Below are 23,566 nucleotides of genomic sequence, written 5' to 3'. Positions count from 1 at the left end.
TGCCAGCTGTTCACATGAAGGTTCCATCTTGAAAATGTGATGACGTCATTGTGACATCATAATTAACTGACTATTTAACAGAATTTCCCGAAATTTTGTCAAATAAAATTTATATTAATACACTAGATGTTAAAAAAATATCTTTGTAATTGCGTTTGTTTTGATAAAGTTATAGATGATTAAAAGTGTAACGCATGTTTTGGGACACTATGGATAGATTTGCCAGTGCACACAACACAACACAAAATTGAAAAGATATAACTCGTTGTTTTGGTATCCAAGTACTGAATCTGTTGATGCATTTTCATTATCTTGGCATTCAGAAAATAACTGGTTTGTTCCTCCTATCAATCTAGTCTGTAGAACCATCAAACATTTATTATTTTGCAGAGCTCATGGAACTCTTATTGTGCCAAAGTGGCCTTCTGCTCCTTTTTGGACATTGTTGTTTGACGAAGATATGAAGTACAAAGAGTATGTTACGAATGTTCTAGAATTCGCACCAAATAAAACTGTATTTTGTCACGGAATACTCATAGCCTCTTTGGCGCAGATCATTTTAATTCCAGAGTGTTGGCAGTAAGACTCAGTGCTGAAAGTTTGTAGTCATGGCCTTTCGTACACAAAGCAAGGTCAAAAATTTGTGACGTAGACGAGGCCCTTTCAAGAATCGTTCTTTATGAAGCTGGCAATGTCTAATTTGTATATAGATTCTATACCATGTTCAATGTATTGTCGTTTAGTGTTTGTATTTATTCGGACATGACCTGTTCAAAATGGATGAAGCTGGCAAGTTTTGGTTTGTTTTTATTCGGACATGGCCCTTTCAAGATTTTATATCTCGATGATCATGAAGCTGGTAAGGTCTGGTTTATGCTGGATAACTTGTTTTAATACAGACATGGCCCTTTCAAGATGTATCTTGATGAAGCTGGCAAGGTCTGGTTTATGCTGTATAACTTGTTTTAATACAGACATAGCCCTTTCAAGATGTATCTTGATGAAGCTGGCAAGGTCTGGTTTATGCTGTATAACTTGTTCTAATTCAGACATGGCCCTTTCAAGATGTATCTTGATGAAGCTGGCAAGGTCTGGTTTATGCTGTATAACTTGTTTTAATTCAGACATGGCCCTTTCAAGATGTGTCTTGATGAAGCTGGCAAGGTCTGGTTCGTGCCGATTGTCTTCATTGAGACATGACCCTTTCAATATTATAGTATCTTGATAAAGCTGGCAAGGTCTCGATTTCCTTCGTTCGTTGTAATTTAATTGATATATACTACTCAAAATTTGATAAGAATCACTAGGTTATATGTGTGTAATTTACCACTAACATAACAAAAGACATAAATTTGACCCAGAAACGTGTTTACTCAGGTTATGAATGAAAATTCATGAACGGCATGAACTTTTATCAATACGGAATGCTTGAAATCTGATAACACCAAAAGGCATTTCATTACAAAAAGTTAACAGCAAACCAGAGAAAGAATTACAGTTTTTGGGGATAGTCCATCATTACACTTAGTCGATGAAGTGTCAATACCGGGTATGGCCTCCCCTTGCATCAATGACGGCTTGACAACGTCGAGCCATGCTGTCAATAAGAACCCGGATGTTTCCAATGGGAAGGTTGTTCCACTCTTCCACGAGGGCGTTTCCGAGCTCTGCCAAAGTCGTGGGTTGTGCTCTACGGCGTGAAAGGGCAACCTGCAGCATGTTCCATACATGCTCAATCGGGTTCAAGTCCGGCGAGCGCACTGGCCAGTCCATACGGACAATTGTCTCCTGCTGAAGGTACTGCTCCACCACCCTGGTGCGATGAGGACGGGCGTTATCATCCATCAGGATGAACTCAGGGCCAACAGCACCAGCGTAGGGTCTGACGTAAATATCGAGGATCTCATCTTGGTACCGCACCCCCGTCATTGTTCCTCTCTCCAGGACATGAAGATCTGTTCTTCCATCCTTGCTGATTCCACCCCAGACCATGATGGAAACACCACCATAACGGCCATGTTCACTGATGTTGGCATCATGGAAAAGTTCACGTTGTCGTCGCCACACTCGATGCCTCCTATCTGTAAAGTCCAAACAATACCTGGACTCATCGGTGAACAGAACTTGAACCCAATCGTCCTGTGTCCAAGTGACATGATCTTCAGCCCAGTCCAATCGCTCCCGCCGGTGTCGAACAGTCAGAGGGACTCGAACACATGCCCTTCTCGAGTTGAGACCTGCATTGTGAAGCCGATTCCGTATCGTCTGAGTGGACATATTCACCCCCGAGGCGTTCAGGAGGTCGTTACGTAGGCTGGTTGCTGTCCAGAAGGGATGACGTCGTGCCTGAAGAGCCACAAAATGGTCTTGGCGTTGGGTTGTAGACCTCTGATGATCACCCCCATGTCAGTGTGCTGCTGTACTAAAAGTTTGCTGTTGGTTCCAGTGCCTGTTTACAACGCTCTGGCTGACGTTTAGTGCATTTGCAACGTCACGTTGTGAATAGCCAGCGTCAAGCATTCCAATACATCTGCCCAGTTGTTCTGCGACGCCTTACACGTTGAGGGGGCATTGTATTGATAAACGTAGTGTAAACACTCAAGTGAGTTTGAAATTTTAGAAAAAAATCAGACACCGATGCCTGAGTGAAAATCGTGCAATGGTAGCAAAAGCATAAACTGTGATGAGAAACGCATTTCCCATGGCATGAAATGCCAGTTATGCAGTTATTAATTTTTAAACAGAAAAATATCTATGATCCTTATCAAATTGTGAGTATCTACAGTTCGTAGTGCACTACACTTTCTATCTCATAGAAAATATTCTAATTGAAAGTTTTTCAGATATCTTCAATCACGGAAAATGGACTTCAACCTGGACAAGTTCGGAACCTTTGTTACAGAATTACGGAATAAACTGTAATATTAAAGATATGTGGTGCAGATAACAGTATTATGCCCTTTATTTTTCGAAGTCTGTTGCACTAGTGCATGCGAGCTCATCCTACATATTGGTGTTCGTGTTTTATTTTATAAATGATTTATGTTCGGTTGAATTGGTGAATAAGAACATAAATATATTCATAAAAGTGACAGTGAAACACGTGTGTTTTGTATTCGGGTGGGTGTTTTGGGTATCGGTAGATCGATTGGCTATTTTTGAAAAGTGTTTACGGGTGAATAGGGTGAGTCCGTGCTACGCATGAGGTAGCCACGTATAAGGTAGAATCTCGGGCGTTTACAAATCATTCGAAGTTTGCTGCTACTTTGCAACAGACTACCCCCCCCCCCCCCCCGCCCCCACCTTTCCCAGTATTGATGCATATCGTTTTAACTTTAAGAATTGTTGATTTACTTGTTCTATTTTCTTTTGTAGAACAGGTTTTTTGAAGTCAAATGAAAGATTGAATTTGTACATATGTATTTATTAAAAAAGTCTTTTGCACTAGTGCGTGCGAGCTCATCCTACATACAGGTGTTTTGTGTTTTATTTTATAAATGATTTATGTTCGGTTGAACTGGTGAATAAGAACATAATAGAAAAAACTACTCAGGCAGGGCCGTAACTGCCGATGAGGCAGACGAGGCAACTGCCTCGTCTGATTTTTTGGCAAAAAAGAAAATAAAATTATATAAATGTTATATTATAGGATATATGTTTAAAATGAAGACAAGCACCTTTGTCTTTGACACCATATTACGATTCTTTATATAGTACAAATGAAACACAAACATGATAAATTGGGATTTAAAAAGTGTCATTTTCAGTCGTAAAGTCAATCGGCGGCCCCCAATCCCCTGCCTCCCCTGATTTAGAACCCTACTTACGGCCCTGTCAGGTATGAAACACTACTGTGTATGCCTCAGCTCTGTCAATACATTCGATTACTTTCAATTCAGCTCGCCAAGTGTAAAATATGATTTCTTTCGTTTGAGGAACGAATTAGACAGAAATCAATTTCTACTGTAGTAATAATAATGAATGGATTATTCCGGAATTTGAAAGTTTTCATTTCGAATACCTTTTTAGGTATGTTCAGTCATGCGGTTCAATAGAACCGGTTTCAACAGGTTGGGAACACTTCCCCTATAGCGAGATATTCTCGCTAAAACGCGATTATCCCTCTTTAGCGAGAAATAAACATTACCATAAACAGGTGTTTTGGCGTCTTTATTGAAAATAATGGCAAATCCCGTGCAACGCTGAATAAGTGCGACACGCACTCGACATGATGCGAATTGTTTCTATGAAATTGACAACATAGTAATGAAATTGCATACCAAAGTTGCTGCGTAAGAGGGAAGCAGTCTGAAATCCAATACACATCGTGAGTGTTTTTGTTTTGATTTATATATTTGCAGACGTATCAGACATTTTAGCACTTTTTCTTCTTTTCACGTGAATCACGAAAAGATGTACTCCGCGGGTGTTTTTCTCTGTTGTACGCGATATATTTATTCTCGCTAGAGAGGGATAATCGCGTTTTAGCGAGAATATCTCGCTATAGGGGAAGTGTTCCCAACCTGTTCAATAGAGTACGTGGTTAAATCAGTTTAGGACGACACGTACAGCTGGGAGCACGCCTAATTTTTGGAAATTTTATTATTTTTTATGTATGGTATTATACTACATGTGTAATTAAGCTGCTACGTGTTGTTGCTGATCTTGTATCAGGAATGAATGGATTTCAAAGTAGAACACGTGTTCGGATGGCCAATGCTCAACATCGTACACCGGGCCATGGACAGTCTACACCGGTACAGAGAATTAAGGAAGAACAACTCGTCCTCTGTTTTGTTAGCTAGAGACATTTTCTACTTGAGAGTCCTCTGACTCATCTACCTGGCCATTCTCACTCCCCTCTGCAGGTGAGTTTCGGCGGCTGTGGTCGTCTGAGCAAATACGGAATGGGAAAAGTAAGTCAGTTGGTGTTCTTTCAGGAACACGGTCTCGCTCTAAGAAACGTAAACGTATAGACAGCAGATCCTGGCATGATTCTAGATCTAGCTCTCAAGTTCTAGTTCAGAGCCTGTGTCAGATTCAGAGATGTTTTCATGCTCCGATGGCCCAAGGTCAAAACCTAAAATATAAATTTCGTGACAAAGTATGCAACGAAATGAATGAATAAAAAGAACAGACAATATATTGCTACGATTTGCCCAATTCCAAGTTTAAAAAAAAGCTTCGGGGTTTATCACTTGATAGATTTTTTTTTTTTAAAATTCAAAGGTAAAACATTAGAGAAAAATAAAATCAATACACAGATGAGAATTTTAGGTGCCTTAAGACCACTTTCTCTGTTATGGATTTAAGCAGAGAGGATAGGCAAAACGGGCAAGGACATGTCGTTCAGTTTGTCCAAAGGGCGATCATGTTTGTAGGAAATGCACATTTTCTTTACAATACGGATAGACGGAAAGCTGTTTTGGCAAAAACTATGCCAGAAACAGTAGGTGATTTGTCTATACAAAAAATCCTTGAGTAGACGTAAGAGTGATTCATTTGGGAAACATTTCCTAAAACGTCTGGCAAAAGATAACAAAGACAATAGAGAGTTAAAACAGCTCCTGCCTCACGACAAGGAGAAAAAAAGTTGGATTACGGAACTTTCGGGATGTGCCGGAACGACCGATTATATTTGACGTTTATACACAACGGTCACGTGATAATAACCAATTGTAGGGCAAAGTTGACATTGATACAAATGGAGTTTTGCTAGCAGACGGTCCGTAAAGAGCTAAGCACTGTCCTTCGATGACGATCCAAGTCACTATTGGTGCCTAGTACCCGGGAATATGTTAGATGGAAGGGAAAAGGCGTATTTAGACGCGTATCATTGGATGCAATGCGTGAAGTTTTGCCGACATCCTCAAGATATTCCCTATATTTATTTCCCTCGCCAACTCACATAATTTAATTAAATGTATTTTCCTATAAAATGGTTGTAGTCATTCCTTACTTTCAAAGATAGCATTTAAATGCAGGAATTTGATAGCAAATGAAGTATTCCATGCTTGTTTACTTAGTTGTTATTGTAATCCGGAAGTGACATGCCCTACAAATTACGTTCAACGCGCGATAAAAGTCAAAGTTGATCCGTATCTCGAAAGTCCCGTATTGTCAGTTTTTTCGACAGAGACCATCAAGCCTCCAATATGGGGGTTGCAGGCAGTTCAATCTGAAATACCCACAGCACAGGGGTCAGGGAAGAAGCCAGAAATACTCAGCTCCTATTAAGAAACCAGATACTCAATGAATCTAGTGAGTCACACACAGTTACAATCATCAGAGATCGATCGGAATCTATCAAAATTTCGGTTCCCAAGTACTTTAGTAGTTCCACAATTAGTGTCCGTCGGGGGGGGGGGGTGAAGTTTTTTCTTCGGAACTGGGAAGTAATTACACGGGATCCTTGGATTCTACAATCTATCAAAGGAGTGGAGCTTCCATTAATATCAAGTCCATATCAGGAACGAATAGCCTACCTGTTCCATCAAAATTCATAAACAACGGAACAAATTTTGATAGTTTCCGAAATGGAGAGTTTAGTGTCAAAACATGCAGTACGGGAGACAACTCTAATACATCTATATCTAAAGCAGATATTTTCATATGGAGTGGGCCAAGTCTCCATTGTGAACTGAGGTAAATATGTTAGTACATGTTCAGGTGTAATATATTTTGTAAATAAAAGTATGGAGACTTGACCCACTCTATGAAAAAATTCCTCACTTACTTCTTGTGTATAACCTTTGTCGTATTATCAAGAGAATTTCTATGTCCACGACGGGTGACTTAAAATAGCTTAAAATTCGAAACGTTATTCGTGGGGTCGATAGCCGAGGTGGTATAGCGGCAGTCTTACTGACGTTTTTGGACAAGCACATATTGCATATCTGTGGTTCGAATACCAGTTTTTCCTATCTATTTTTTGGTTTTGAAATATTAGAATTCCCACAATTATTTGTCTCTGGCATTGTTTATGTAAACGGCAACTTAAAGGAAAGTTAAAGGGAACGATTTTAACAATGCTTAAGAAGTTACTTGAAGAGACCATGATATAAGCCAAATATGCAACCAGTGTAGACAGCTGTACACAGTGCACTACAGTTCAGTACAAAAACAAAATCAAAACAAGTGTCTGTTTCTGTCCCATTTGTATTTGCTGGGAAATCTAACAGCAAATTGTGTTCTGTAACAGTAAAAACGGCCTCAGAGTCGTACCAAAAGAGGCGAGAACTGATGCCTTTAATATATTCGGTATACTAGTAAGCTGTTCAAAAACATTTGTTGGGGAAAACTGAATCCAAAACAAAGCATTAATACTGCACAATACAGAAAAACGCCATTCCACATTTGATTTACACCACAAAACAAGTGAGATTTCTCATTCACATCAGTTAATATGTCAATGGAAATAGGGAACACGTACTGTTGGATGTTGCGAGCATACTAGTATATGTAATGTCATTTGGTACCTTAGGTACTCCAGGCATCAGTGTAATTATATGTATGTTAAAAACCGCTTAATGTCTCATGTACATGATACTGCCTGTGAAAGAAATTCTGATCATGATTTTGATTAAATATTCTTCTTTGAAGCATGATCTACATGTATATATATATTTTCTTAATTCTAAATATTTTGGATAGCGTTTTAGTACGGTACTGTATATATTGTAACTACGGGTACCACCAACTCCCGGTTTGCGACCGGTGCCCAATCATGAACAGGCTTATTCGGTTTGCTAAGTTCACACATCGTTACTGTTATTTTGCGAGTTTTTCGCGTATAGTGATTTTAATTAGGATATTTTCAATGTTCATTTGAAACGGGCACATAGAAAAAGCATTTTTGGAAACTATGGATTGATTGTTTTAACTAGAATGAAAATTATTTTCTTTTTCTGTAGAGTTTCAATTTTAACTTTGATATTTGTCCTTCTGTGGGTTCTCAGCTCGATAAAGTCACCCATCATCTTTACCGAGGAAAAGGTTATTTCTGCCTGCATGGTTACGGGTAGAGTGTTGGTAAAATGGGTAATAAAACCCGGGCCGGGCCGGGTCACATTCGTAACCCGATTTCTTTAATTTTCGTCGTTGATATATGTTGTTTGTTTTGAAACTTACAGAATATATTCTTAATGATACATTTAGTCTTCGGCACAAAATTTAGCGCGTAATATTACCTACAGATAAAGAATGCAATGATTGTATAAAATCTGGTTGGTAAAATAGGTAGCGAGACCAAAACACACATTGTTGCTTATTTTCTGTAAAATATGCACCTGCTGCTGCTGAAAACCTTGCATTTGTTTTCAATTCATAGAGAGTTGAATTTGATACTCAATGCATTATTTGACCATTTAAATGCTTTTTTATGCCCTCGAGATCGAAGATCGGGGGGGGGGGGGGGGGGGGGGGGGCGGCATATTGTTTTTATCCTGTCTGTCATTCTGTAATTCTGTCATTCTGTCTGAAACTTTAACCTTGCTAATAACTTTTGAACAGTAAGTGATAGAGCTTTGATATTTCACATGAGTATTCCTTGTGACAAGACCTTTCCGTGGGTACCAACATATTTGGCCTCGTGACCTTGACCTACTTTTTGAAAACTTTAACCTTGCTAATAACTTTTGAACAGTAAGTGATAGAGCTTTGATATTTCACATGAGTATTCCTTGTGACAAGACCTTTCCGTGGGTACCAACATTTTTTACCCCTTGACCTTGGAGTTTGACCTACTTTTTAAAAACTTTAACCTTGCTAATAACTTTTGAACAATAAGTGATAGAGCTTTGATATTTCACATGACTATTCCTTGTGACAAGACCTTTCCGTGGGTATTGAACCTTTTGACCTTGACATTTGACATACTTTTAATTATTTTTTTACATTGGTCATAACTTCTAAATGGTAAATATTAGAGCTTTCATATTGTACATAAGCATTTCTTTTGACAAGATCTTTCTACTGGTACCAAGATATTTGCCCTTGTGACCTTGGCCATCTTTGGAATTGGCCATTATCGGGGGCATTTGTGTTTCACAAACACATCTTGTTATTTCACTTATCGTAGATTTTTCCAAACCCGGCCTAAGGGGAAACCGTATGCGGCTGCCCCGGGCCGGCGCTATTTATTCCGATTTAGTTGCTAATTATATGTTTTGATTAATTAACTGTAATATTGAGATCAAAGTGATATCCATTCATAATTAGTAATTGATGCCAAGCTTAATTACGTTCAGGATGCGTCGAAGATGAAAGTGACAGCTAACATTTTCATTTTATTCGGAATTTTAATATTCGACCAGGGTTACCCGTATCCGGTTTCCTTTTGACCCGAGTTTTAATGAATTGTAAATATCAAATAAGATAAGTTAATTCCAATTTTGGGCCCAGAGGGCATAACAATAAGACAGTTTAAAGATGGAAATTCAAAAAAGAAAGAGAGTTTACAACATTAACTACAGGTTACATAGACTGCAAACTGCTCACATAACAGGTACTGCAGCATTTTGGTGATAAATTATCATAATATTTATCTAAAGTATGTGTAGTTTCATTGTTGTGCCACATATATCAGTCGTAATCACAAAAATGGACCCCCCCCCCCCCCCCCCCAGTTTACCAACCTGAAATAAACAATCGTTGATATTTTCACAGTGAAGCAAAATTATGCCGTAATTTTTGTAGTGAAGACCCAGTGTAACATCCAGATTAAGATTAAGAAATTACACATCGAACGAAAATAAAGTAACGAAGAAAACTTAAACATTCGGATTGAGAAGGTGACCCGGCCCGGCCCGGTTTTTACTACCCATTTTACCAACTATCTTACGAGTATGGTGGCACGTAGTGGCAATTGAAGAAAACGCTAACTAAATTATACTCTACACTTAAGGTAGTACTCTACATCGTCATAATGGCTGACTTCCTTTAAAAACATGGATGAAAAAATTGATATCAGCAATATTTGACTTTTCCTTTTCCATTTAAATACCTAGCCGAGTAGCTCAGTAGGTTAGAATACCGACTGCAAAAAAAAAAAAAAAAAAAAAAAAAGAATACCGACTGCTGACCCGTATGTCGCAGGTTCGAGTGCAGCAGGGGTTATAAATTTTTTTCAGATTACCTTCTACTAAAACTGTATTTTTTGACAAAATAAAGTAAATTTGAAAATTTTCAACTTCAAAATATTTTTGTACATATCCTCCACTTTTCATCTACATCAAATTTCTCTGGTGTAGCACACCTCCTTAACTCGGAGTTCATTCATATAATCCAAATGAAAGAAATCGTGAAAACTCAGTAAAATGTTACTTTTACAGTAATCAATTATAAAATGTTGGGCAATGTTTTTACTAAATTGTGTAAAATATCAATATAAAAAAACAACATACATCTACAATATAGTTTTATTTGCATGTATAACATGCAAGTTGATTACTGCAACATAGTTACATATATATGTGCATATATTTTGTGTGTATTTTATGCATTGAGAGATTTGACAGCTAATTATGTGTTCATCTGATAATGATCACTGTCTTTTGTTGACTACTGTTAATGTTGACTGTCTGTTGTTGACTCCTGTTAATAATCATTGTCTATTGTTGACTACTGTTGTTGATGATGACTGTCTGTTGTTGACTACTGTTAATGATGACTGTCTGTTGTTGACTACTGTTAATGATAACTGTCTGTTGTTGACTACTGTTAATCATGACTGTCTGTTGTTGACTACTGTTAATCATGACTGTCTGTTGTTGACTACTGTTAATGATGACTGTCTGTTGTTGACTACTCTTAATGATGACTGTTTGTTGTGGACTACTCTTATTGATCAATCTGTTGGTGACTACTGTTAATGATGACTGTCTATTGTTGACTATTGCTAATGATGACTGTCTGTTGTTGACTACTGTTAATGATCACTGTCTGTTGGTGACTACTTTTAATGATGACTCTCTATTGTCGACTACTGTTAATGATTACTGTCTATTGTTGACTACTGTTAACGATCACTGTCTATTGTTGACTACTTTTAATGATGACTGTCTGTTGTTGACTACTGTTAATGATGACTGTCTGTTCTTGACTACTGTTAATGATGAATGTCTATTGTTGACTACTGTTAATGATGACTGTCTATTGTTGACTACTGTTTATCATCACTGTCTGTTGTTGACTACTGTTGATGATTAATGTCTGGTGTTGACTACTGTTAATGATGACTATCTGTTGTGGACTACTTTTAATGATCACTGTCTGTTGTTGACTACTGTTAATGATGAATGTCTGTTGTTGACTACTGTTAATGATAACTGTCTGTTGTTGACTACTGTTAATGTTGACTGTCTATTGTTGACTACTGTTAATGATCATTGTCTATTGTTGACTACTGTTAATGATGACTGTCTATTGTAGATTACTGTTAATGATGACTGTCTGTTGTGGACTACTGTTAGTGATCACTGTCTGTTGTTGACTACTGTTAATGATAACTGTCTGTTGTTGACTATTGTTAATGATGACTGTCTGTTGTTGACTATTGTTAATGATCACTGTCTGTTGTTGACTATTGTTAATGTTGACTATCTGTTGTTGACTACTGTTAATGATCACTGTCTATTGTTGACTACTGTTAATGATGACTACTGGTGATGACCATTATCTACAGTTGGAATCTACTGATGATCACTGTCTGTTGTTGACTACTTTTAATGTTCACTGTCTATTGTTGACTGCTGTTAATGATGACTGTCTGTTGTTGACTACTGTTGATGATAACTGTCTGTTGTTGACTATTGTTAATGATGACTGTCTGTTGTTGACTATTGTTAATGATGACTGTCTGTTGTTGACTATTGTTAATTATCACTGTCTGTTGTTGACTACTGTTAATGATGACTGTCTGTTGTTGACTACTGTTAGTGATGACTGTCTGTTGTTGACTACTGTTAATGATGACTATCTGTTGTTGACTATTGTTAATGATGACTGTCTATTGTTGACTACTGTTAATGATGACTGTCTGTTGTTGACTACTGTTAGTGATCACTGTCTATTGTTGACTATTGTTAATGATGACTGTCTGTTGTTGACTACTGTTAATGATGACTATCTGTTGTTGACTATTGTTAATGATGACTGTCTGTTGTTGACTACTGTTAATGATCACTCTCTATTGTTGACTACTGTTAATGATCACTGTCTGTTGTTGACTATTTTTAATGATCACTGTCTGTGGTTGACTACTGTTAATGATCACTGTCTGTGGTTGACTACTGTTAATGACTGTCTGTTGTTGACTACTGTTAATGATGACTGTCTGTTGTTGACTACTGTTAATGATTACTGTCTGTTGTTGACTACTGTTTACGATCACTGTCTGTTGTTGACTACTGTTAATGATGACTGTTTATTGTTGACTGCTGTTCATGATGACTGTCTGTTGTTGACTACTGTTAATGATTACCGTCTGTTGTTGACTACTGTTTACGATCACTGTCTGTTGTTGACTACTGTTAATGATGACTGTCTATTGTTGACTACTGTTAATGATGACTGTTTGTTGTTGACTACTGTTAATGATGAGTGACTATTGTTGACTACTCTTAATGATGACTGTCTGTTGTTGACTACTGTTAATGATGACTGTCTGTTGTTGACTACTGTAAATGATCACTGTCTATTGTTGACTACTGTTCATGATCACTGTCTATTGTAGACTACTGTTATTGATGACTGTCTGTTGTTGACTACTCTTAATGATGACTGTCTGTTGTTGACTACTCTTAATGATGACTGTCTGTTGTGGACTACTCTTATTGATCAATCTGTTGGTGACTACTGTTAATGATGACTGTCTATTGTTGACTATTGCTAATGATGACTGTCTGTTGTTGACTACTGTTAATGATCACTGTCTGTTGGTGACTACTTTTAATGATGACTCTCTATTGTCGACTACTGTTAATGATTACTGTCTATTGTTGACTACTGTTAACGATCACTGTCTATTGTTGACTACTTTTAATGATGACTGTCTGTTGTTGACTACTGTTAATGATGACTGTCTGTTCTTGACTACTGTTAATGATCACTGTCTATTGTTGACCACTGTTAATGATGACTGTCTATTGTTGACTACTGTTTATCATCACTGTCTGTTGTTGACTACTGTTGATGGTTAATGTCTGGTGTTGACTACTGTTAATGATGACTGTCTGTTGTTGACTACTGTTAATGATGAATGTCTGTTGTTGACTACTGTTAATGATAACTGTCTGTTGTTGACTACTGTTAATGTTGACTGTCTATTGTTGACTACTGTTAATGATCACTGTCTATTGTTGACTACTGTTAATGATGACTGTCTATTGTAGATTACTGTTAATGATGACTGTCTGTTGTGGACTACTGTTAGTGATCACTGTATGTTGTTGACTACTGTTAATGATAACTGTCTGTTGTTGACTATTGTTAATGATGACTGTCTGTTGTTGACTATTGTTAATGATCACTGTCTGTTGTTGACTATTGTTAATGTTGACTATCTGTTGTTGACTACTGTTAATGATCACTGTCTATTGTTGACTACTGTTAATGATGACTACTGGTGATGACCATTATCTACAGTTGGAATCTACTGATGATCACTGTCTGTTGTTGACTACTTTTAATGTTCACTGTCTATTGTTGACTGCTGTTAATGATGACTGTCTGTTGTTGACTACTGTTGATGATAACTGTCTGTTGTTGACTATTGTTAATGATGACTGTCTGTTGTTGACTATTGTTAATGATGACTGTCTGTTGTTGACTATTGTTAATTATCACTGTCTGTTGTTGACTACTGTTAATGATGACTGTCTGTTGTTGACTACTGTTAGTGATGACTGTCTGTTGTTGACTACTGTTAATGATGACTATCTGTTGTTGACTATTGTTAATGATGACTGTCTATTGTTGACTACTGTTAATGATGACTGTCTGTTGTTGACTACTGTTAGTGATCACTGTCTGTTGTTGACTATTTTTAATGATCACTGTCTGTGGTTGACTACTGTTAATGATCACTGTCTGTGGTTGACTACTGTTAATGACTGTCTGTTGTTGACTACTGTTAATGATGACTGTCTGTTGACTACTGTTAATGATGACTGTCTGTTGTTGACTACTGTTTACGATCACTGTCTGTTGTTGACTACTGTTAATGATGACTGTCTGTTGTTGACTGCTGTTCATGATGACTGTCTATTGTTGACTATTGTAAATTATCACTGTTTATTGTTGACTACTGTTTATGACTGTCTGTTGTTGACTACTGTTAATGATGACTGTCTATTGTTAACTACTGTTAATTATGACTGTCTCTTGTTGACTACTGTTAATGATCATTGTCTGTTGTTGACTATTGTTAATGATCACTGTCTGTGGTTGACTACTATTGTTAATTATCACTGTCTATTGTTGACTACTGTTTATGATCACTGTCTGTTGTTGACTACTGTTAATGATGACTGTCTGTTGTTGACTACTGATGATGACCATTATCTACAGATGGAAGCTACTGATAATCACTGTCTGTTGTTGACTACTTTTAATGTTGACTGTCTATTGTTGACTACTGTTAATGATGACTGTCTATTTTTGACTACTGTTAATGATCACTGTCTGTTGTTGACTATTGTTAATGATGAGTGTCTGTTGTTGACTACTGTTAATGATGACTGTCTGTTGTTGACTACTGTTAATGATGACTGTCTGTTGTTGACTACTGTTAATGATGACTGTCTATTGTTGACTATTGTTAATGATGAGTGTCTGTTGTTGACTACTGTTAATGATGACTGTCTATTGTTGACTACTGTTAATGATGACTATCTATTGTTGACTACTGTTAATGATGACTGTTGTTGACTACTGTTAATGATCACTGTCTATTGTTGACTACTGTTAATGATGACTGTCTGTTGTTGACTACTGTTCATGATGACTGTCTGTTGTTGACTACTGTTCATGATGACTGTCTATTGTTGAGTACTGGTGATGTTGACTGTCTGTTGTTGACTACTGTTAATGATGACTGTCTGTTGTTGACTACTGTTAATGATGAATGTCTGTTGTTGACTACTGGTGATGACCATTATCTACAGTTGGAAGCTACTGATGATGACTGTCTGTTGTCATGACCTAATATTCAGGATCATTATCTTGTTGGATTTTACAAAACGTTTTATAAGACTTTCATTAATTATAAATCTACAAGTCTGCATTGGAATACGGGCTGTTTCAATTAATTTGTAAACACTTTATAAAATGACTGGATTATGGTAACAAGATTTTTAACCTTGTTATTTAACCCACAGAAGTGAATTTGAAGCGCACAGTTTGTCAGGAAACCAGTATAATATTAAGTAAATGCATTGAGCTGAGTTTATAAAATTATTCAAAGATCAATTTATTTTATTTTTATTCACAATAATTATTATAACAGAAATCTTTAACAAACTTTCATAATTCTGAAACAGAAATAAAACGCAAGTATTTTCATGTCGTTTGAGTCCTTGCACTGAAATGAATGAAGAGCTGTGATGTATCATACCATGGCGTCGTTGAAGTACAGAATTCATCTGAAACACAATTCAAAATTCATTATTTACAGTCACTCTATTTTCCCTTCAGCACTCATACTAACTGAAATTAAAAGTTGATATCTCATAAACTTTCAGCTTTGAATGGTAAGCACTGCGTAGGAATACACGACACATAACCTACATGTAAGATGGCCACCTCGTGTAAAATTAAAATGATTCAAATGTAAATACATGTATTGGAAATGTCTTTATGAGAGTATATGAGATGCTTATGGAGCCTCATTAAATTAGCATAACTATTCATGCACTCCTTAAAGTATATGCCGGTATATCATTTTATATACCGTCAAGATATATACATGTATATCATCAGCGCCGTGAGGATCTGGGTTAGATTGATTGATGTTTTCCGCCACACTCAACAATTTTTCATTTATCTGGTGGCGCCCAGTTTTTATTGGTGGAAGAGAGAACCCAGATACAATGTACCTGGGAAGAGACCACCGACCTTCCGAAAGTAAACTGGGAAATTTTCTCACTTACCGGTGCGAGTGGGATTCGAACCCGCGCCGACAGAGGTGTGAGACCGTGTGATTTTGAGTGCGATGCTCTAACCACTCAGTCACAGAGGCCCCCTACAGATCCGGGTTAGAACAGGTCCCCAGTACCCCTTGCTTGTCGTAAGAGGCGACTAATTGGGGCGGTCCTTCGGATGAGACGGCAAAATCGAGGTTCCGTGTCACAACAGATATGGCGCGATAAAGATCCCTCCCTGCTCAAAGTCCGTAACCGCCGATCATAGGCCTAAGTTTTGCAGTCCTTCACCAGCAATGGTGACGTCTCCATGTGAGTGAAATATTCTCGAGAGGGACGTTAAACAATACACAATTAATATACCCCAGGGCATTCCTAAAGCTTTGTGTACTGGCAATGTAATGTTAGTTACACAAATCTTGTAACTGACTATATATCTATTACCTCTGCGTGTCGTTACACCGACTTCCTGTCGAGGCCTATCCTCATCTCCATACACGACAGACAGCAGCGTCTGCCCCAGTGTCGACAGAACAACTCTGCCTCAATGACGTCATATAGACCTCTGTAAAAGGAACACTGGTCATCTCCGATCTGTTGATCTAAACAGGCATATTCTCCCGGGATCAGAGCTAGAAAATAAAGATCCGATGTTTACGATAGAATTATATGTCCCAGGCATAAACTCTCGGTATCATAGCTAGAAAATAAAGATCCACTAATTATGACAAGATTATATGTCCCAGGCATAGTCTCCCGGGATCAGAGCTAGAACATAAAGATCTGATAATTATGATAGGATTGACGGGGTACAGTTGTATATGTCCCAGGCATTGTCTCTTGGGATCAGAGCTAGAAAATAAAGATCCAGTAATGTTGATAGGATTACAATGTATGTGTCCCATGGATGAAAAGTAAGATTATATTTTGATATTCCTACTCAGTAGGAAGAAAAAGTATTTCGTGCTTTTGTAGATTTTAAGCAAGTATCTCATAAACTCTGAAGAAGTGGTATTTGGTTTAAGCTATTAGAAAACGGAATCAAGGGAAAACGTTATACTTTTATACGAAATATGTATAGAAGAATAAAATCTAGGATAAGTATGAACGGTATGTCATCTGATTTTTTTCTGTTATAATATAGGAGTTCACCAAAGTGAAAATTTACCTCCTTTTTTATTCTCTATTTACATTAATGACTTAAAAAGTTTTTGATAGGGCAATATATTGTTAAATCATAAAATATTAGTTCCTCTATCGAATATTTGTTTTTTGTACCTAAAGCTTTCTATATTGCGTGTATTTTACGTTGATGGTAGTTACTATGGCCAAGGTCGCAGATGATTGACCTTTAAAACGCATTATACGAGTTTTAAGTGTGTTCTCAATATAAATTGAATGTAAATGTAGAGAAAACAAAGATAGTGTTCCCAAAAGGCTCTAAATCTAGAAATAATGTTATTGAAAGAGTGAATAAATTCAAATATTTAGGTATTATGTTTTCTAGAAGTGGGTATTTTTTGTAAAGCTAAAAACATCTGGTCGATCAAGCACAGAAAACAATGTACGGCATTATTAGAAAAATAAGAAAATTCGTTTTACCATTATAATATCAGGTTTGTTTGTTTGATAAAGTAGTAGTTCCAGTATTACTATAGGGATGTGGGGATGCGAATATTTATATGTTGTTGAATTTAAAATTTCTGAAAATATATTTTATGTATGAAAATTAGCACGTCACCAATATGGTTTATTGTGGATCAGGAGGTTTTCTTCTGTCTGTTGTTGTACAATCAAGGACGATTTCGTTCTGGGCAACACGTTTAAAGGTCATGAAAAGAAGACTGTGCACTGTATCTAGATATTTATTTAACTAATGCATGTATAATAATGAGAGTGAACTCGTGGGTTATTTTTATACGAAATGTGTTTTTTATTCCTGTAATTTTTCTAATATTTGGACAGAACAATGCCATGTATAATGTGTGATATCAAATGGATTACCAATGTAATTTTAAAAACAAAATTCAAAATACCAGTTTTTACAGAAGTGGATAAAAATTGAGCCAAATTTATAATTTAAAAATTTAAGCTGAACAGTTATTAAGGCTTCAAAAATACTTAAGCATTATTTCAAAAAACAGTTGGAAACCCCGTGTTGAATTCAAAATATCAAACACCATTTACCCATAGAAGTAAGGAGGTGGTATGGAATCCCAGTAACTAATGGAAATTGCATGCTTTGTAATTGTGGTAAATTTGCCGATGATTGTCACATTATCTTAGAATGTAAATCTCTATCTACGTTACGGAAAGAATTTTTATCTCCTAAAAATTGTCATGGATCATATTCAATGAAATTCAGAGAATGAATGACAACAACAAGCTGTAAAACATCTTATAAAAATATGTATATTCATTATCCACTGAGCTAAGTCAGCTAACCAGCTATAGGGGGGAAACACACACACAAAAACCCACACAACCAATTATAAATGTGTATCGAAAGTAAGTCGGCCATTATTACGATATAGGCCTAAACCTTAACACTTATAAAACATTGTTCTAAACCAAGGATAGGACCTAATGGCATTGAATTGTCAATGTCCGAATAGCTGCGGACCCAATTATTGCTGGTGGAATTTAATAGATATAACACCACAAGGACCAGGGATATCGATATATCTAATTATAACGGCATGTCGCCCCATACGTCATCCCTGACTTAGGGCTGCAATGTCTGCTACATGTACAAGGTAACAAGCCTGACGAGAATATTACGTGATAAAATATCTCAAAGAGAAACTGTATTCTAGAATAAAGAGAGCTTTTTATGTATTTCTAAACCAGCACAATGATAAATAAAACTTATTCTGAAGTGTCACAACGTGCGCTTCATTCCGTAAAAAGCTGTCAAACCTGAATAAATTAATAAAAAGACTTTCGTCTGTAAACTTACACGATACATGTGCTTACCTTGTGGAGGAAACGACAGTACCACTTGCAGACACGCCCACATGACAATGTACCGTTTCATTGTTGGAAACCTACCACCTTCCTCTCCGTTGTAGAAGGTGCTATTCAGTCTTCATGCGCTACCTGACAATGAGCCACATTCCGTGAATTCCATTCCTTAGGTTTTTTTTCTCGCATCACACGTTTAATTTCAATATACATGAATGATTAGCGGTTTGTTTTCGCGTAACATTTGGAGTGGATGTGAATATTGTACGATTTTCGGCGGTCTGTGTTTACGTTTGTGAGGGTGTGGACGTGCGTAAAACCTCACTAGTGAAGATATATTATAATTTAAAAAAAGAAGGAAGGAGTCGATGTCAGTATATATTACATATATATGATTATATAACACTCTATAAGGACATCAGTATATATTATATGATTATATAACACTCTATAAGGACATCAGAATATATTATATGATTATATAACACTCTATAAGGACATCAGAATATATTATATGAATATATAACGCTCTATAAGGACACTTAATATTTTGTATTCGCGGTCAGTCATTGAAAATATTAAAACATGAGTACATTCTTGTTTTGCTCCATCAATATATGTGTTTCTTACCTGATTGTATATAAAATTAATGAATTTCAGCATATTTTTTATTCAATTATTAGACATCTTATTTTTTTTTTTTCGTCTCCTCGTATGGTGGGGCGGAAAAGATACAAACTTGAATCGCAACTCCCATCTAAACTAGAAGTCGTCTGCCCATCTAAACTACAAGTCGTCTGCAGTGTAGAGACTTTGTAGATTAGTGTAGTTGTAGTGCTAGATGTATTTATATGCAGATTTTGTTATTATTCTCTGTTGATATTGGCCACATTATGTAATTCTTTTCGTTTGTCCTGAAGAAGGGACGACCCTCTCTCTCTCTCTCTCTCTCTCTCTCTCTCTCTCTCTCTCTCTCTCCTTGGACCCCCAAAAAATTCATAAGGAACTTTAGAAAATATCTTTACAAGATTTAAATCACCTAGTCCTCTCTACTAGATGTAGATCAGCTATTCATCTCTACTATATCTAGATCAGCTAGTCCTCCCTACTACATCTATATCAGCTAGTCCTCCCTACTAGATCTAGATCAGCTAGTCCTTCCTACTAGATGTAGATCAGCTAGTCCACCCTACTACATCTAGATCAGCTAGTCCTACCTACTAGATCTAGATCAGCTAGTCATCCCTACTAGATCTAGATCAGCTAGTCCTTCCTACTAGATGTAGATCAGCTAGTCCTCCCTACTAGATTTAGATCAGCTAGCTCTCCTTACTAGATCTAAATAAGCTAGTCCTCCCTACTAGATCTAAATAAGCTAGTCCTCCATACTAGATCTAGATCAGCTAGCTCTCCTTACTAGATCTAAATAAGCTAGTCCTCCCTACTAGATCTGGATCAGCTAGTCCTCCCTATTAGATCTAAAAGAGCTAGTCCTCCATACTAGATCTAGATCAAATAGTCATCCCTACTACATCTAGATCAGCTAGTCCTCCCTACTAGATATAGATCAGCTAGTCCTTCCTACTAGATCTAGATCAGCTAGCCCTCCTTACTAGATCTAGATCAACTAGCCCTCCCTACTAGATCTACATCAGCTAGTCCTTCCTACTAGATCTGGATCAAATAGTCCTCCCTACTACATCTAGATCAGCTAGTCCTCCCTACTAGATCTAGATCAAATAGTCCTCCCTACTAGATCTAGATCAGCTAGTCCTCCCTACTAGATATAGATCAGCTAGTCCTCCCTACTAGATCTAGATCAAATAGTCCTCCCTACTAGATCTAGATCAAATAGTCCTCCCTACTAGATCTAGATCAGCTAGCCCTCCTTACTAGATCTGGATCAACTAGCCCTCCCTACTAGATCTACATCAGCTAGTCCTTCCTACTAGATCTGGATCAAATAGTCCTCCCTACTACATCTAGATCAGCTAGTCCTCCCTACTAGATCTAGATCAAATAGTCCTCCCTACTAGATCTAGATCAGCTAGTCCTCCCTACTAGATCTAGATCAGCTAGTCCTCCCTACTAGATCTAGATCAAATAGTCCTCCCTACTAGATCTAGATCAGCTAGTCCTCCCTACTAGATCTGGATCAAATAGTCCTCCCTACTACATCTAGATCAGCTAGTCCTCCCTACTAGATCTAGATCAAATAATCCTCCCTACTAGATCTAGATCAGCTACTCCTCCCTACTAGATATAGATCAGCTAGTCCTCCCTACTAGATCTAGATCAAATAGTCCTCCCTACTAGATCTAGATCAAATAGTCCTCCCTACTACATCTAGATCAGCTAGTCCTCCCTACTAGATCTAGATCAAATAGTCCTCCCTACTAGATCTAGATCAGCTAGTCCTCCCTACTAGATCTAGATCAGCTAGTCCTCCCTACTACATCTAGATCAGCTAGTCCTCCCTACTAGATCTAGATCAAATAGTCCTCCCTACTAGATCTAGATCAGCTAGTCCTCCCTACTAGATATAGATCAGCTAGTCCTCCCTACTAGATCTGGATCAAATAGTCCTCCCTACTACATCTAGATCAGCTAGTCCTCCCTACTAGATCTAGATCAAATAGTCCTCCCTACTAGATCTAGATCAGCTAGTCCTCCCTACTAGATATAGATCAGCTAGTCCTCCCTACTAGATCTAGATCAGCTAGCCCTCCCTACTAGATATAGACCAGCTAGTCCTCCCTACTAGATCTACATCAGCTAGTCCTCCCTACTAGATCTACACCAGCTAGTCCTCCCTACTAGATCTAGATCAGCTAGTCCTCCCTACTAGATCTACACCAGCTAGGCCTTCCTACTAGATCTACACCAGCTAGTCCTCCCTACTAGATCTACACCAGCTAGTCCTCCCTACTAGATCTAGATCAGCTAGTCCTCCCTACTAGATCTACACCAGCTAGTCCTCCCTACTAGATCTAGATCAGCTAGTCCTTCCTACTAGATGTAGATCAGCTAGTCCTTCCTACTAGATGTAGATCAGCTAGTCCTCCCTACTAGATCTAGATCAGCTAGTCCTTCCTACTAGATGTAGATCAGCTAGTCCTTCCTACTAGATGTAGATCAGCTAGTCCTCCCTACTAGATCTAAATACGCTAGTCCTTCCTACTAGATGTAGATCAGCTAGTCCTCCCTACTATATCTACACCAGCTAGTCCTCCCTACTAGATCTACACCAGCTAGTCCTCCCTACTAGATCTAGATCAGCTAGTCCTTCCTACTAGATGTAGATCAGCTAGTCCTTCCTACTAGATCTAGATCAGCTAGTTCTCCTTACTACATATAGATCAGCTAGTCCTCCCTACTAGATCTAGATCAACTAGTCCTCCCTACTAGATCTAAATAAGCTAGTCCGCTCTACTAGATCAAAATAAGCTAGTCCTCCCTACTACATCTAGATCAGCTAGTCCTCCCTACTAGATATAGATCAGCTAGTCCTTCCTACTAGATGTAGATCAGCTAGCCCTCCTTACTAGATCTACATCAGCTAGTCCTTCCTACTAGATCTAAATAAGCTAGTCCTCCCTACTAGATCAAGATCAGCTAGTCCTCCCTACTAGATCTAGATCAGCTAGTCCTCCCTACTAGATCTAAATAAGCTAGTCCTCCCTACTAGATATAGATCAACTAGTCCTCCGTACTAGTTCTAATTCAGCTAGTAGGTTAATCATATAGCTCTATAGGTGGAGCTCCATTGGCAGAGTGTTGTGTCAGAACTTTCAAGTTCGGTCCTCCCCAGGGACATATAATTAACCATGTTAACATTACATTAAACGTGGATATAGAAGTCCGTACATGTATATAGACGTTCAGGAAACCAGTACACACCTGTAAGGTAGCCCTCTGAGACTTCGCCGGTAGTGGGCTAATGGAATTGAAATGACCAATAAGACTGGTAAGTAAAGATGTGATTACCTGTCTATATCTTATATAAATGAAGGATGTAAAACGCAACGGATTAGTTTGTTTTTGTACATGTATCACACCACTCAAGAAATACGTAGATTCGCTTGCAGAGCACAGTTGCAAAAAGCTTTGCATACCACATTCAATGTGATATAGGAAGTTTGAAAGACGGTTTTGGCCTAAGATTTTCACAATTACAATTAAAGTATGTATTTTATTTTTTCAGTGAGAACAAATCTACCAAACCACAAGAAATATTGTAAGGGGAAATATTTGAATGGATTATTGTCTATTAAAAGCAAAAACAAGTGAGTTACATGGATGTCATTCCGACATACAGTGGCCAAAGATGAATTATATGGGGGGAAAATCATGTCCCAGAAAACCTGAGTATAGACCAAATCAATAGCGTTCACAAATACCTGTATGTAAAACCCAAGCTTTAATTTCTGCCGTTCACTGAGCATAATAAATATCGATTTACT

At 37.5% G+C, this 23,566-nt stretch overlaps 1 long non-coding RNA gene and 1 pseudogene across 1 annotated transcript; one reads left to right on the top strand and one right to left on the bottom strand.

Moving 5' to 3' along the window:
* The first annotated feature begins 776 nt into the window (after nucleotides 1-776).
* On the top strand, nucleotides 777-9,755 carry LOC125647032 (uncharacterized; annotated as a pseudogene).
* Nucleotides 9,756-15,455: 5,700 nt separating this feature from the next.
* On the bottom strand, nucleotides 15,456-19,311 carry LOC125647575 (uncharacterized). The gene is made up of 3 exons (XR_007360002.2): nucleotides 19,116-19,311; nucleotides 16,584-16,771; nucleotides 15,456-15,641 (listed from the first exon to the last, which is right to left on the bottom strand). It is a non-coding gene; the product is annotated as an uncharacterized LOC125647575 (long non-coding RNA).
* Between the last annotated feature and the right edge of the window lie 4,255 nt (nucleotides 19,312-23,566).

The sequence above is a fragment of the Ostrea edulis genome, chromosome 6 (genome assembly GCF_947568905.1).
Source record: "Ostrea edulis chromosome 6, xbOstEdul1.1, whole genome shotgun sequence".
In the NCBI taxonomy this organism is placed as follows: Eukaryota; Metazoa; Mollusca; class Bivalvia; order Ostreida; family Ostreidae; genus Ostrea; species Ostrea edulis.
The sequence above is the reverse complement of the archived record's forward strand: the minus strand, read 5'-3'. Positions and strand labels throughout refer to the sequence as shown.